Source organism: Aplysia californica, unplaced genomic scaffold (assembly GCF_000002075.1).
Source record: "Aplysia californica isolate F4 #8 unplaced genomic scaffold, AplCal3.0 scaffold00098, whole genome shotgun sequence".
In the NCBI taxonomy this organism is placed as follows: Eukaryota; Metazoa; Mollusca; class Gastropoda; order Aplysiida; family Aplysiidae; genus Aplysia; species Aplysia californica.
The window spans coordinates 685,236-701,126 of NW_004797368.1; the positions used below are offsets into that span (position 1 = coordinate 685,236).

A 15,891-nucleotide genomic window follows, 5' to 3' on the forward strand; every position below is an offset into this window, starting at 1 on the left:
ACAAGAATCAATATTGTTTCTTTTTATTTCATCTTCAGGTAATGATTGATTTTCATTTAAGCCTACCTTTCATAAGAAATTTTAAGAATTGTTTTGATTATTTCAGTAATGTTTAAGGGTCAACTGACTGACAGCAACTTTAAAAAAAGACGGTTAACTGATGTTCTTTTCTTTTACTTGCTATGTCTGTTACAGAGTTTGTATTTTTTCATAATTCAGTTGTAGTTCTTATATTGACTGTTTATTTATCTTGTTAGCTTTGATTTAAAAAAAAGAATTAACTGAGACATTTTTCTCATCTCCAATTTTACTGAGAAAGTGTAAGTTACATTGTATTACTTATCATCAATGTGGCATATAAGTTAATTCCTGTGTTATTTCTGTCAGGTCTTGAGGCAGCTACTTCGTCCACCACACTGTCAACAGCAGCAGTGACATCAGCAACATCAACATCGTCATCCACATCATCATCATCGCCGCCACCAGCTGGTCCCAGACCGTACCTGGACCTGGACTTGTTCTCCTCAGCTCGTGCACGTGGGTACAGCACAGAGCAAATCTCTGATGCCATCATCACCTTCTTTTACCTGACTTGTGAGTCACTCCTCTATACAGAGCAAATCTCTGATGGCATCTCACCTTCCTTTATCTTTTATATCTTCTCTTCACCCATGAGATAATCTTTCCTCACATATGTTATAAGGCTGGTTGGGAAAAGGGTTATTTTCTGAAAATGTCTTGTAATCTAAACTGGCATTCAAGCAATTTAGTGCTAGGGATGAGTTGTTTCATGAACAACATTGTTGTTTTCACTTGTAATGAAATATGTATAGAGAAAGGATTTTTTTAAAATCTTTGCCTGATTGAGCAGATATTGTTGTTGCAAGAAAAATTAGGAACTCTGTTTGATACTGCTTTAAGTGGTGAGTAAAAATAATCAGAGTTTCTAATTTTTCTTCCAACAACAAATCAACCTCTCAGAGTAAGACTCAGTCATACATCACTCTTCAAAACAGCATATGGTGGAGTCTTACACTTAGCGACCAAAATGTCATGCAGTTTTCTTTTATAATTAAAAATCTATCATGTAAATGTACTGATGTTGTCCAACAGCTGACTTTGCCTGTTCACTTTTTTGTAGCCGTTATTTTTCTAAAGTTAGAAGCTGTCAGTGAACAATGTGGTGTAGTTGGTAGAGTGTTTACTATATGTGTGTGTTTGTGTCTTCAGGTGGCCAGTTCCCCGACTCTCCCCTCCTGCTGGGTCTGCTCAAGGCTGGCACTGACAACCACAAGACACTCTGTGACAAGACACAGGAAAACCTGGACATCAGGTCGGAGAACCAGGTCATTAAGTCAGAGGTCCGGGTCATTAAGTCAGAGGTGAAGGCCAAGGACACAGAGATCCAGGCCAAGGACACAGAGATCCAGGCCAAGGACACAGAGATCCAGGCCAAGGACACAGAGATCCAGGCCAAGGAGAGAGAACTCCAGCGTCAGAGGTTTGAGCGTCACTGGCGGGAGCTGGCCATGAATCAGGTGAGCTACAACCTTTGACCTTTGTGACTTCACCCCATTGGTGTTATAATATGTTCAGATTACTTGACCATCTCACCTTTGACCTCTGTGCAACTGTATTGTGTGTTGTGTCATTGATGGCAGACCAGACTGTAGGCAAAGACTTGGGATAAATAAGAACAGCCACATTCTGTGTTTCTCTGTGCTAGAGCTCCTCTCAGTGTTAACACATCTCTCTCTCCTTGCCAGTTACTCTGGTAGTGTTGATGAAAGGTTGAGGTTCAAAGCTGAGTGGGTTATGAATCTTTCTCTTCCTTTCTTGAAGCTTTCTTTTGGGACAAGTGCACTGACTTTAAAATTATGGGTGGTTAGTGTGTGTTTTTATGTGGCCCTCTCTTTCTACTTCTTGTCACTATTACATGTATGTCATTTTATTTTTTCTCTCTCTCCTTGCCCATTACTGTGGCAGTGGTGATGAAAGGTTGAGGTTCAAACCTGAATAGGTTATGAATTTTTCTCTTCCTTTTTTGAAGCTTACTTTTAGAACCAAGAGTTGAAGAGTTATGGGTGATAAGTGAGTGCTTTTGTGTGGTCTGCTCCTCCTACTTCTTGTTGCTGTTATAATTCTGTCAGTCTGTGTTTTGCTTTAGGTGACTGTTGTTGTACTGACTCACTGTAATAATAACCAAAGTGGTATTGTGGGTAGTTGGAGGGTGTCACTGGTGGTAGTTCTTACTTCTTTTCCATGCCCCTGTTGTTTTTGTCTCTGTTTAATTTAATCTTTCTTTTTTTCCTTCTTCCCATTATTGTGTTGATATAATGCTTTTCTTTACTGGAAAAAGTGATGACTAGTAGGTTGTTATAGTCCCATCGAGAATAGATGGGTATAAAAATGGAAGAATTTTGTGGCATTGTTTTTCTCTTCTTTTGCTCTTTTTAGCTTAGATGAAATGGTTGATTGCTTATTAGGGAGTGTGTTTACAAAGTCTTTTTTTTTTTGGAGGGGGAGGGTGAAATGAGAAGTCAGGAGTGTAGGCAGAAAGTTCAGAAAAATGATTCTGTTAAGCTCAACTTTTTCCCCCTTTTTTATTGTCAAGTGGTGATCCACCCAATGATTTGGTTTTACAGGGATCTTTGTTGTTTTGCGCAGTATCCAGTCATGTGACAATCTTTTGTTAATTTAAGCTAGATTTTGTTCATGCTGGGTTGCTTTTTTTCTTTTAAGGTATCATCCATTTATTAATGTGTCTGTGCTTTTGTTAGTAATATATGGGGGTTGTTGGCGGGCTCTCTGGTCTGGTTTGCTCCTTCTTTGTTATCAAACATCTATCGTCCTTATCTTTGCTTCTTTTTTTCTTTATATAAATGTGTTACTCTCTAGTACCACTTCTAATATTTGGCATTTATGTGACCTATTTGTGTTGCAATTGCCTTAAAACTCCTACTCAAATTAATAGACTAATGATGCATAATGAATGGTAAGAGTGTTGTAATGATAATGATAGAATGCAGTTGTACTAGGTTTTTTCCATGCTTTAAAGAGTAATTTCTAGATTTTGCCATCTATTGTTACATTGACAAACCGCCTTATTTGCATTCTGAAATAGTTTCAGTCTTTTTAGAAACATTCAATGCTGGAACATAAACGTACTGAATAGATCTTTCACTGTCTTTTCTGGATACCCATTCTCACCTTTATGAAGTGAAGAAAATTTGTGGAATGTGTCTTTCCCAAGAACGCATTAATGGTTTTGGACTGAAATCCAAACTAGCAACCTTTTAGCTGCAAGTTGAGCAGACTAACTACTTGACTATCAACACCATCATTGCCATGATAATTGTGTTGTTGAGCTGATCTTTGTTTCGGGTCTTTTGGTACAGGGGGGTGGCTGGAGGGGGGATGTAAGAGAGTGAGTGGGGAATTGATTGATAGGTTGTGTCAACCAGATCTGTTTATTGAATAACTTGTGAGGTGTCTGTACATTAATGGGGTGTTCACTTGATGAAGTTAATAAAACTGGAACGTTGTGACATAATCACGTCTTTCTACTTTGATTTTTCTTGAGAACTGTAGTCGTAATTAGTACTTATTGGAATTTGAATTTGATTAATGTTCTGGCTTGCAAGGTGAACCTTTTGATATGGGCATAATGTCATTGTCTGAGCATCCCGTTATCAGCTGTAGATTTGTTACATTCTCATGAGATTTGAGCCACTGCATTAGAGCAAGGTTTGACATAATGATGTAGTGTTGAAAAATTGTAATCTTGAATGTGAGGTCTTTCATTTTTATTTCTTTTCAGAAAAGTGTGTAATTGTTTGGTTGGTGGTTGGGGGGTGCTCTGGTGTGGTTTGCTCCTTCTTTCCAATGAAACAACTGTCGTCTTTATCTCTCCTTCTTTTTTATGTTGTTTTTTTTGTCTCTTGTAACACCTCTAATCTTCGGCACTTATATGACCTAATTGTGTTGCCAGTGCTGTAAAACTCTTACTAAAACAAAAATAATTGTTAAGTTTTTTTTTATACAGATTTTTTCTATTTGTGTACAATCTTTGTCTTCAGGTCATAGAGGAGTTGGAAGAAAAAGACCAGGTGATAGAAGAGAAAGACCTGGTGATAGAAGAGAAAGACAGGCATTAGAAGAGAAAGACCAGGCATTAGAAGAGAAAAACCAGGCACTCTTCACCAAAGATCTACAGCTGTCTATGCTGAGACAAGAGTTACAAGAAATGCGTGAACGTCAAAGACCTCGGTCAGCTCCCCTGGACAGACTGGACTTTGAGACAGAAGGTCAGTTTGTTGACACCTGTTTTGTTTTATGTGTAGGAACTGTGTTGTGTTAAGACCTTGTCATCTTTGTGTTTTTTGTCCATGGTATTAAGACATCAGTAGGATATTCAGTTCCCAAAGATTTGCTTCAGTGTTATGAGGTCTTTGGTCTCATCATTGACCCTCTGAGGATGCACTTTTGTTTTTGGTTGCTTGTACATGGACAATGTCTTTACATCATTACATCATAGGGGGTGTTATTCTTTATTTTGTTTCAGATCAGTATCAGTATTCTTCTTCAAGGCATTAGTATTTTATGCTAACGGTTTGGAATGGTTGTAGAACAGTGAGCTTCACCTGTTATGTTGTTCATGTAGCCTGGACTAATGACATTTTTCTTTTTGAAACGTAAACTTCTAGAGATGACCCAAGAAAGCTTTAATCCTTTATTTTCAACAAAACTCCAGTTAGTCCTTGTTCAGTGTGCAACTATAGTTCAGCATGTCTTTGCTATACATTTTTTTTAAAAAATCAATTTTTCAACAGTTTTTGCAACTGATATTGATACATTTCAAAGTGTCATGTTGATGGTAGTCAATCTAATGTTGATAGAAATGCAACAGCCACTATTGTATACTTTTCTGTTTTGAGAGAATTGATAGAGAGCCTCTCTTACTTCCCATTTCTCGAGTATGTTTGCTTGGCTCCTCTTCTTTTTTTTTTTTGCGACATTAATGTTTTGATTATCATTATTTATGTTGATATGGGTAGACCTCTATTGCCTACTTCTCTGTTTTCTCAAACCACTTAACATACTGCTCATCCACAGACCAATCTGACGACCCGGATGTGAGAGAGGGTCAGAACAGTAGTCATATTGAAGATGTAAATCTGATGTCTTGCCCAATGTGTCATGATGCGCCCATCCAAGTTTTGCTGCGTCCATGTAAACATCTGTGTGGCTGTGCTCTGTGTGTCTCCAAACTGGACGGACGATGTCCTTATTGTAGACGCTTCACCACTGGGATGGAGAAAGTTTTTGTCCCATGAGGATAAATATTGATACTTTTTTTTATACGTGTTACATGATAGATTCTCTTGAAATGAGAGACTTTGCATTTTAAATTGCTCTTTTATAAATTATTTAAATTTGGGTTGTTTCGTCTGGTTGTAAATTATGACTATTTTACCCAACCTAACATGACTTAAGGCTCTGTTGTGATAGATAATCCCCTTACCTTAGAAAAGAGACATGTCTCCTCGAAATATTAATTAAACAGGATAAAAATTTCTTTTGTAATAAATTACAAGTAAATCTAGATTTGGGCCAATTGCGAAGGGGAAACTGCCAGATGATTTTGTGGAAGATAGCTACGCAGTCGAGTGTTTTGAAGACAGGTGATGGTGGGCAAATTGATGGGATTGGTTTTAAAGATTAAAAACTGTTTAAATGGCTTCTACATAAATGGTACCGTACTTTGTACACCAGATTTCTCAAAATTAACTTTTGGTGAGACATTGTTCATACTGAGAGAATAGTCTCATGCTCATAGTGTGTGAACTGTTGATGTCTATTCTAAGTAACCTGTCATGTTTCAAATTCAGGATGATAATGATTTAGGAACCATATTTGACACTTTTTCTAGATAAACACCACTTGTCCAAGTCACAGGCATCTCTAGTGTCCTTGTTAGGCTCTTTGTCATAGGACGCAAATAACCTGAGTCAGAGCGCACATGGAATCTTTTTTGTCAAGTATCTCCTTTCTCTCTGCCGAGATGCTGTAGGCCTACCACTCTCAGCCTGGGTTGGTCCTCACAGTAGGATTAGAAAGCCAGCTTCATTAATGCTCTAAATTGTATTGATGGGGTCATAAAACAGTTTGGTTTTTTAAAAGTAAGTCGTTTGTAGCTGACTGTCTTAAATTTGGGGTTTTTCGACAAGGATATTCTGATCTCATACAAGAGGGCAAAAACACAAATATGCTGTTTTTTGTTTTTTTTCTCATTTTGTCTTGTCCTCGTTACAAAAACACACAGGTCTAAACTATTGTTTCTGTCATACTTTTGATCTATTTTTTTCTTCAATTAATTCATTACCATGTTGACCCTCGCATGTTTTTTTTAAAGTCATTGCTAAAGTTGTTGTGTAAAGTCTTGATATAAAATTGCGAATTTCTTCCAATGCAGATACATTGCATCCTGAACAAAAGGTCTCTTCATTTGTCAAGTCTTACTTCATTTTACAATTGTTGCAAGCTTATTTCAAGCAGACAGTGTTTACTTTATTTGTAATATATTTTTTGTTTCAACGTGGTGTCTTGTTTATAGTACATAATATGCTCTACACATGTTGCAAACCATAGTTTTACTGATAAAATACAAATGCACTGCCCAAAAAGGCTATTGATATGATTCTTTATATATATGACGCAAATAAATTTAGAATGTTAGGCATGATATGGTCCATCCTATGAATTCGCAAAAGTTGGCAGCAGATATTTTCATTAGTCATTTAGGAACATGCCCATTGTCACATTACTCACATCATTGTTTCAGATCATACAAGAGGACTTTAACAGAAAATCTTTAAGTGCTCATGATTTATTTGCAGTCATAATAATTGGTTGGGAAAACGCACTTACTCGTACGATATAAAGTGAGACAATGCAGTGCATAGCAAAAATTAACTCTGTACACACAAACTTTGCCAGGGAACATGATGTTCATTAATGTTCTTGAATATTTTTATGAGACTGTTATGATTCTCCTGATTTGTCCCTCTGTGAAAAAGAGTAAGAAATGTACACCTGTTACATTTGTCTATAAAATGGAACTAACTATCCTTTTGCATTTTGTGGCCCTAGTTATCCGGCATTTTTTGTAGGCCTATTTATAAAATGAGAACAACCCTTCAGTTTTTTTCTTTTTCCCTTCTAAGCATCACATTTATTGGCACTGTAGAAATACCAACTGAAAATGTCTTTTAAGTGAAATTTTTACACAAATTTTTATCAATTTAATTTCTTTTTCCTTCTACATTTCTTTTACCTTGGTACGGTACTCCAAGCAAACAGACCACACCTTTGATAGTTTTATTTATGAGAATTATTGATTTTGAATGGCAGCTGTGCATCTTTTTAAAATTTTTACCATCAAGGACATTTTTGTAGATTTAAAGGACTCGAAAGATTAGTTTGATGTGGAGATTCCTGTGCCACAGGAGTGATGGCCCATGTTAGTGTATGGCATTTACTGTTATTTGGAAGGAGAAGTAATCATCTCAGCATAAAAAAGGTAGTTTGTCTAGAAACTCCTGCACAAGCTTTTTTATATACTCTTTTTGTTATCTGCAGTATTGTTTTAAGGATTGTATTTGTATTTGTTGGATTGAAGTACAGTTGTCTCCGCCTAAGATCCCAGTGCTCAGGAGCAAGGAAAATGCTGGATCTTAGGCGAATGGAATCTTCGCTGACGAACCCAGGAAGGAACCTACGGAGACCCATGTTAAGGCTCACAATCGGTAAAATGGTCTCCCTTCACTCTGAAATTAACTGATGTGACCCTTGAGTGGGTTTATGACATGGTGAGCAAAGAGTTGTCAATTTTGATGACCAATGACAGTGGCATGAGGCATGCCATTTATACTTATTATCCTATCGTGAGTTTCGAGATCTAGTGAAATGGAGAGCTCAGATGCGAGTGCGATGTTTGAGGATAACAAATGCGATGGTCAGTTCACACCTCGGTGTGATCCCGTCTGGGGCAAACATTGTACTGTTTTATCAAGTTTTACAACGCTTATGTGATCACATTCCAGGGAGTGACTGACCTTTGACGCGAGGGGCAGTTCATTGATCTCAACTTTTCACTCTTGGTTGATCAGCTGTGCCCGCCTGGGATTTTGTTCCATAAATTATGATCTGAAATGCAGGGTCTTACCCGAATGTAGTATGTAGACCTTCAGAGTGAATAAGAGCAGGATCTTAAGGGTGACTTTTGTATAGTAAAAATTTTGTTTTCTTAAAACAGCGGGATCTTATTAAGCGAAACAGGATCGTAAGCAGTGGGATCTTAGGCGGAGACTACCGTATATTGTTACTACTATATTTACTTATGGCTGATTTATTAATTATTTAATTATTATTATTTCACTTCTCACATGGTTTGTTTTGATTTGGGGGGGGGGGTGGATTTGAATTGTACATTACTGTAGAAACTTTTGAAACTGTCTTTTACATTACTGCCCATGTTACAAAACATTTGAACCAAGTATTTATACTTAATTTTTACCGGTCCTGTGACCATTTTGTTTTGGTTTCATGACTAAAATTGTGTCAATTTGTTCACATGAAATGCTCTATTGTAAAAATTTTCATAAGTTCATTTATCACAGATCATCATGGCATTTCAGTGCTGAGTTATTATTATGCAATTTCTCATACTTTCCGGAGTTTGGTGATACTGTATAATCAGTCTTGGATTTGTGTTTGTTTTTATCAGTTAATGGTATTAGTCACATGGCATGAAGTTTGTTTCTGATATGTTATAGCAATAATTTGTCACAATTTGTGATCTTTTGTTGATAAAGAATTTGTTGTTGCTTATTCTGGAAAAAGCAACAACTTCTATTTGTTTCTCTTCCAGACGTTTTTTTCTTTTTTAAAACACGATTTATTTCTGGTCTCCATTGCATGATTGGCAGCTGTATGTTTGGTCAGTCTGTATATATATATATATATATATAAAACATTTTTCCAAATTGTACATGGTTAATATAAATCTGACTCTCTGTGTGTGGTTCTATGTGCTTGCACTTGCATCTGTGTATGAGAGTAGATTCAATAGTGGCAGCATCTGTGATGTAATGGTTAAGTGCATCGCCTTGCTGTCAAGGGACTCAAGTTTGATTTCTATATGGGGAAAGCGTTTCCATCTTTTATCTATGATATATATATATATATATCCCACTCTGTCTATGTTAACCCTGACAGATAGGGCTAAAGTTGCCTATTTCTAAATGAACTATATAGGGGGGGGGGGAAGGGTTGTAATATTCTATCACATATTACTATAAAAGAGGAATATAATGGAGAAAGATGGATGGAATAGAAAGACATATTGGGAAAGGGGTATAGTATACTTATCGCATATTACTCTATAAAAATGGAATACAACAGAGAAAGATGGTAACATAGGAAGAGAATGATAAAGTGGTTGGACTGGAAGGCATGAGAGGATGCGGATCATGCCTCCATAGACACAATTCAGTTAATCTAAAAGGTAGGCTACCTTGACCCTTCCTGTCAGAGCCAACCTGTGAATAGTGGGGTACAGCATCCCAGTACACAGGTGGAGGTATTCTGTTAAATATACTATCCCTCTTTGAATCAAACCCAAGGCTTCTATGTGCAAGGCAAAGAGCTTTACCCTTACACCAGAGACAGCAATAAAAGAGAGAAAGGTGTGAGACAGTACAGACCAAATAAAAGAAACAGACAAATTCAAGAGAAAAAGAATGAATATATTGAATCATACGACATGTTATGTACATACTGTAAAATAGTGTTTTCATATATACATAACTATGGGGACCGGAAATGCATAACATATATAAATACTTATGATTTTCGTTTTTGGATATGCATAGTTGTTAATTTTAATTTATTTTTTTTGGCAACATCTGTGTTGTAGCAGTTTGCCTTTGCTTGCAGCAAATGTGAGTTTGATTCCCGCTTGGGGATGGGTTTTTTTCAAGTATTTCCGTCTGTCTGCAATGACGTTGTATCCCTCTCAGCCCTGGCTGACCCTAACAGGCAGGGTCAAAGCTACCCATCTCCTAAATGATCTAAATAGTGTTGATTGTAAGAAAACTTACAATTACAATACATCGCAATAACAGATGCGGTTGAAGTGTTCATTATTAATTTTACTTGTACTTGACGCACTTCTCTTAATTTGTCCTTTTGCTATTTCCCATCTTGTGTAAAACTTGTACTTGACGCACTTCTCTTAATTTGTCCTTTTGCTATTCCCCATCTTGTGTAGGTTCATTTGCCCTCATGTTAAACCAGAACAAACATTTTTGCTTCCATTGACTGTTTGTAGGAGCAGAGAAAGGTTAACAGGAGAGACTTGTAGAGAACGCACTCTTTGTTTCATCTATTTTACCATCTTTAGGTTCTGGCTTTACTCTTTTCATTTTGATGTTCTTGTTTTAGATAAGTCACAGGTACTCTTCTTCACTGTTTCTCCCTCACTGTTACTTTCTTTGATAATGTTTCTTTCTCACTGCTGGTTTTTGTCTTGTTTCTCCTCTCCTCCTGTTACTGTTGTTATTCCTCTACACCAGATGTTTTTGTTGATAAAATGTATATACGGACATCATACATGATTGCATTTGTATATAAAGCATTATACAGTATTCTTGTTTGATCTGATGTTGAGGGGGGTGGGGGTTGTTGGGGGTTTTTTTGGAAGGGGGGGGGGCAACACAAGAAGGGTAGAAGTACCGACGATTAGAGACGGTAAAAGACACAAAACAGGATGCAAATTTTTAATCTTTAGTTTTTCCGTCTGAACTTTTAAAAAAATGGACTCTTTAAAAAAGTATGTGCGCCTTACTTGCTGTATGAGTAGGAACCTTAGAAGTCATTTTCCAGGAATGTTAGGAGTTATTTGGCACCTTTTAGTAAGTTTTCTTTAGTGGGCATGCCATATTATGCACTTTTGCAGCTCCCTTCCCCATTTTATGACATTTTCAAGACGAGCTTTTTGGGCGGTCATATTGATCCTCTTTATTGTGAACTGTATTCTGTCTGTGTTATTTGACGTTGCTTGTAGAAAAAGCTCTGAATGGGTTAAGTTTAGAAAAAATGTAGATGAAATTTTAATAAACAGACTGCTCATTGTGCAGCAAGAATAGATATCATAATTAGTAAAGATCCTACGCAGGATAGGAGGTGCTGAAAGCAGATGTGTCTCAGTTTTCATAAGATAATGGAACAGATAATATCAGATCACGGATAGGATTTTAGTTTGGTTTGTTTACCTTCCAGTACATGTAGATAGATGCTGGCTCCCGATTCTATATACTGTAAGGATTCCTTAAACTGTTTATATTTTTCCATCTTTCAAAGATTTTTTTGCTTTTTAAAAAAAGTGTGTGTGAGGGGGGGGGGGGTTGAAATTGTGAGGCAGCCTTGTGAAATCATGCGCTCGTCAAAATAATGAAAGTGAAGAAACTGGCATTTTTCCGCAGATTTGGTAATTTTCATTGAATTTTTATTTTTTGGCTCAACATCTTTGATGTCCATTAACTCATTCGGGACGCAGGTTTGGACCAGTTTTGCACCCTGGGACGCACGATTTTGGGTCGACTTTTAAAGTCTCCCATTTTCTTCCCTTTTGATATTTTTAAAGTCTGTTTTCACTGTCTACCCATTCAACATTTCAACATTTGGAGTTTGCCTTAGATCTAACCCAGTTTGCCTGGATATATTCCTTAACTTGCCAGGACCCCTACAAATATGGTGTATGAGATCCCCCCAAAAAAATTTCCCTCTAAGTTGACAGTGAAAAAATGCAGAAACAAACAAGAGATAAAGTTACAACACAACTATAATGCAGTTAAAAACACATCACAGCACAATTTACAGTCCAAATACTGTGAAGAAATAGTTCCAGTCACTGTGAATAGTCCTTCAAAAATCACCTCAGAAAATTACAAAAATGACGCTATACGGCCAAAGATAAATAGATACAAAATAGAAATGTCTTCTATAGCGGCCATTTTCCACTAAATTTACCTCTGAAACCAGGGGACCCTTACCTCCTTCAATCGCAAATATCACAATGTATATTCAAGATAACTGGATATTTTTTTCATCCAAAGCAAGACAAACAAACAACCTTTTAAGATGATACCAATAACTTCACATGACCAAAAATTGACGAGTTCCTGATTCCACCACGTTGTGACACAATTGATCTTTTCTTTGAGGAAAGATTATTGATTTGAAAAGCAAGAAGTGTACTGACCGACACAGTACTGGAGTACTTTTAATGTGGTCCTAGAATTGTCTCACAAATGTAAAGAAGTTGTTGGTGTCAGCTTATTTTTTCTTCATCTGATCTGTGCTTAACATGCTTTATTTTTCATTTTATGTGTTATGGTCACATTTTTGGGGCAATAATGTGTTAATGTGGCAGTCTTTTTTGTAACTGAAAGTTTGTTCTTCAAGTGGAAAGTGACAACTCTGTGACAGGCAGCTAGACATTCTCATACAAACTGACCATCACTTGGAGCCCTGATCTGAAGCCAATTCCTCTCTCTTCTACTAGTTCTACTTCTACAACATGAATAAGGCAGCCAATTTTATTTTGTTTTTTGAAAACTTTTTCTGAACAAATGAAATATAATATTTACATGATGTTCTATTGTGGCATGAAAAGGGGCAGCGTTTTTTGTTTTCCCTTTAAATATGCACTTCACTGTCATTTATTATCATTCATTAACCGTTTGGACCTGATCACATTTTGTGCACCAAACATAAGCTTTATGGTGCAATGGTGCAAAATTTACAGCTGGCGAAAGGGATTTCAAGTGCACAGGTCCTATTTATAAGTGAGGGGAGAGGAGGGTGGGGGGGGGGGGGGGGACGTCTTAAAGGGTTATGTTGATTTTCTGTTTTGTTCAAATATAGACGATATTCAAGCTGAAACAGTTTCTTAAATTTAAAGAATTTGTTATTTTTCTGTAATTTTTTTCAATACGAATTATCTTGAATGAAAATTTGAAACATCAGTTTGTATCAAGAGTTTTATGTGAGGCTTCGCAGAAGAACAATCTTGTTTTCCATCTGTTTGGCATAGACATAGGATTAGTATCCTTTAGACTATCTTGAAAGGTTCCACCTTAGTCTGCATTTCCAACACTGCTTGCTGTTTGACATCCTTTCCATTTTTACTTGGTATCGAGAAGTTGATGTTCTTAGCTACATGCACTACAGGAGAGTGAAGGCATTCAGGGAGAAAAAAAGCATTAATAACTTTCTTCTTTTGGGGCTGGGCTGTACAGGTTGCAAAGTTCCCACAGTGGAAAGAAGTTATTTTAGAAGATTTTGTTTTGTGTTCCAAGCGCATTATATGTTCAGTGTTCCAAGACCTGATACTATCATAATAGTACCTAGAAGTGTTCGCATAAAAAAATTTTTAGCACTTTTTTTTCTTTTTGCTTTTTTGTATGATATGCCACTTTTTTTCTTGCGATGAATCTTTATGAATAACAATTTTATTAGAAATAGTGCCCGGCTGTTGTTTTTTTGAAAGGTATACAATAAAAAGTGTTTAATATAATTCTTGAATGTGTTGCTCAAATAATGTCATTGTGCTTTGTGATATTCAGTCTCATGTTTAGTATTCGCCGAGATATGTGAGGAAAAGACAGTTGAGACATAATATATATATTAAAAAAAGGTGAAGTGTTGAATGAGGTGGGTGGAGAAGTTGTGGGGGCGGAGAAGTTGGGGGTGGGTGAGACAGAGGAGATGGGTAGAAAAGTGAAACAGTTGGGAATTAGGAAGACAAGGCAGTTGAAAAACGGTTTGTGAAGCAGAAACGGGTGAAAAAGGTGATGTGACTGAGAAAAGTTTTTTCTATTTTATTTAATAGAGTTTAACATTTCAGTATAAGGAAAAGATGGGGAAGTTGAGAAAGTCAAAGAGGGGAGACCATGAGAAAAGGAGGAGCAGTGCACCAGGTTTGTCGAAAAAAAAGTCCAAGACAAATGTGAGGCAGATTGGAAAAGGGTGGCACAATTTAGAACAGTACGTTCGAGCCTAATATTAAGAAGAAAAAAAAAACCATGAACAAATTTGGCATGAGAAAAGAAAAGCTGAGATCAGAAGAAGAAAAGTGATGTGATCTCGAGAAAAGAGATGAGGATGAAGTACGGGTAGGAAATGAGCTGAAAAAAGCTGATGAGGTCAGAATAAGAGTTCATAGTATGTATCTACAGTAAGATCATAGCTCCTAAGGTCAGGGTAGATACATCTGTACTCGGTGACTTCCACCAACGTTGAACGTTTTGCTCTTCATCAGCTGGTCTGGACAGTCAATGGGGATTACCTGTCGCTATTTTTAGAACCAAGGGAAGTAAGTTGCGCGAAAACGTTTGTACTTCCGGGGCTTGCAGCTATCACTCTGGAAATTATAAACAACTGGTGAAAACCACATTATTATAACAAAAATATTTGTTTAAATTCTTGGGAAAGCTTGTTAGTTTCTTGATGAATGAGAATATAGTTCTTTTATTGTGATACAACTGGAGTCCTGGGAAGCATGGCGTCAAATTCATACATGGAAAGACTTCGCACCTTTCATCCTCCACTGCCGCAAAACTTTGTCAGTTCACTCTCCAACACTCCAGTGAAGTTTGCTGAAGCTGGCTGGGAACGTGCAGGCAATGTTCCAATCTCATCAGATGAGTTAGTATGTCGTTCTTGCAGTATTAAACACAGTGGTTGGTCAGGGGAATCGCCCCTTGCTGTCCACAGAACCAGAAGTCCAAACTGTCCATTTCTAAACTCGGAACCCAGCACCCCTTCTCATTTTGTCAATGTTGTTGGCGATAGTGAAACAATATCACCCTCTGTTTTCAATGAAACAATTGAGAAAGCACACATACAGGAGGCAGGAACTATATTTTCAATATGTAACTCATGTGACACAAGCAATAGAGAAACTCTGAAAAGGAAATTGTTTTCGAATCAATCCAACAGATTAGCCAAATATGGCAGACGTCAACCTATTTTACATCCCTTTAAACCCCTTGCTGGTGGGTATCCAATGTTGTTTGAAAGTCTTCGACTGACTACTTACAGTTTACCAAGCTCAGTTGAGGCGGCAAAATGGTCAAGGGATGGCTTCATCATGATCTCTATCCTCCGAGCCCAGTGTGTTTTCTGTGGACTCCAGTTGGAGTTTGACGTGTGTGTTGACATTGGATATGTGCACAAGGAAAAGTCACCTGAGTGTCCTTTTGTGTGTCACTTTGACATGGGAAATATTGCGAGTGAAGAGCAGAGGAGTATTCTGGAGAAAGAACGTTCGAAACATTTTGTGGACATTAATGAATGTTTTTCTTCAACTAAGTATAGTGTCATGTACCCTGAATTTGAGAGTTCATCAGACAGATCCGGTACATTTAGTTTGTGGCCAAAGGTTCTGAAAGGAATGTTTCCCCCTGATGTGATGGCAGATGCAGGTTTCTTCTACTCAGGTGGGTCTCATCTTCATTAGTTATTGATGTAAAGAGCTCTGAATCGTTGCTGTCGTGCTCCAAACCCCCTAAGCGCGACCGACATTTTTTTATAGGAGAGCTTTTTTTGCCAAAAGGTGGGGTTGTTTGCATGAGGACTTTTTAAATCAACCACTACTCATGGAAAAATATGTTTTCTTCTGAAAACTTTATGCATATGGCAGGGAAATAAGTTGGTCAAGCTGCATGAGCAAGTAGATTGATGTGTGCATCTTATATATCTCTTCATAGAAAGATAATAATACTAAAAATAGGGCATTTTTTACTCACCCTGAGTGCACACGTA

General features: G+C 37.2%; 1 protein-coding gene and 1 long non-coding RNA gene across 2 annotated transcripts in view; both read left to right on the forward strand.

The window, feature by feature from the left end:
- Nucleotides 1-15,891, forward strand: part of LOC101848507 (E3 ubiquitin-protein ligase XIAP) — a 36,700-nt gene that overhangs the window by 5,676 nt on the left and 15,133 nt on the right. The gene's annotated exons all lie outside the window — the stretch shown is intronic.
- LOC118477439 lies at nucleotides 4,154-9,771 on the forward strand. The gene is made up of 2 exons (XR_004858381.1): nucleotides 4,154-4,307; nucleotides 5,116-9,771. It is a non-coding gene; the product is annotated as an uncharacterized LOC118477439 (long non-coding RNA).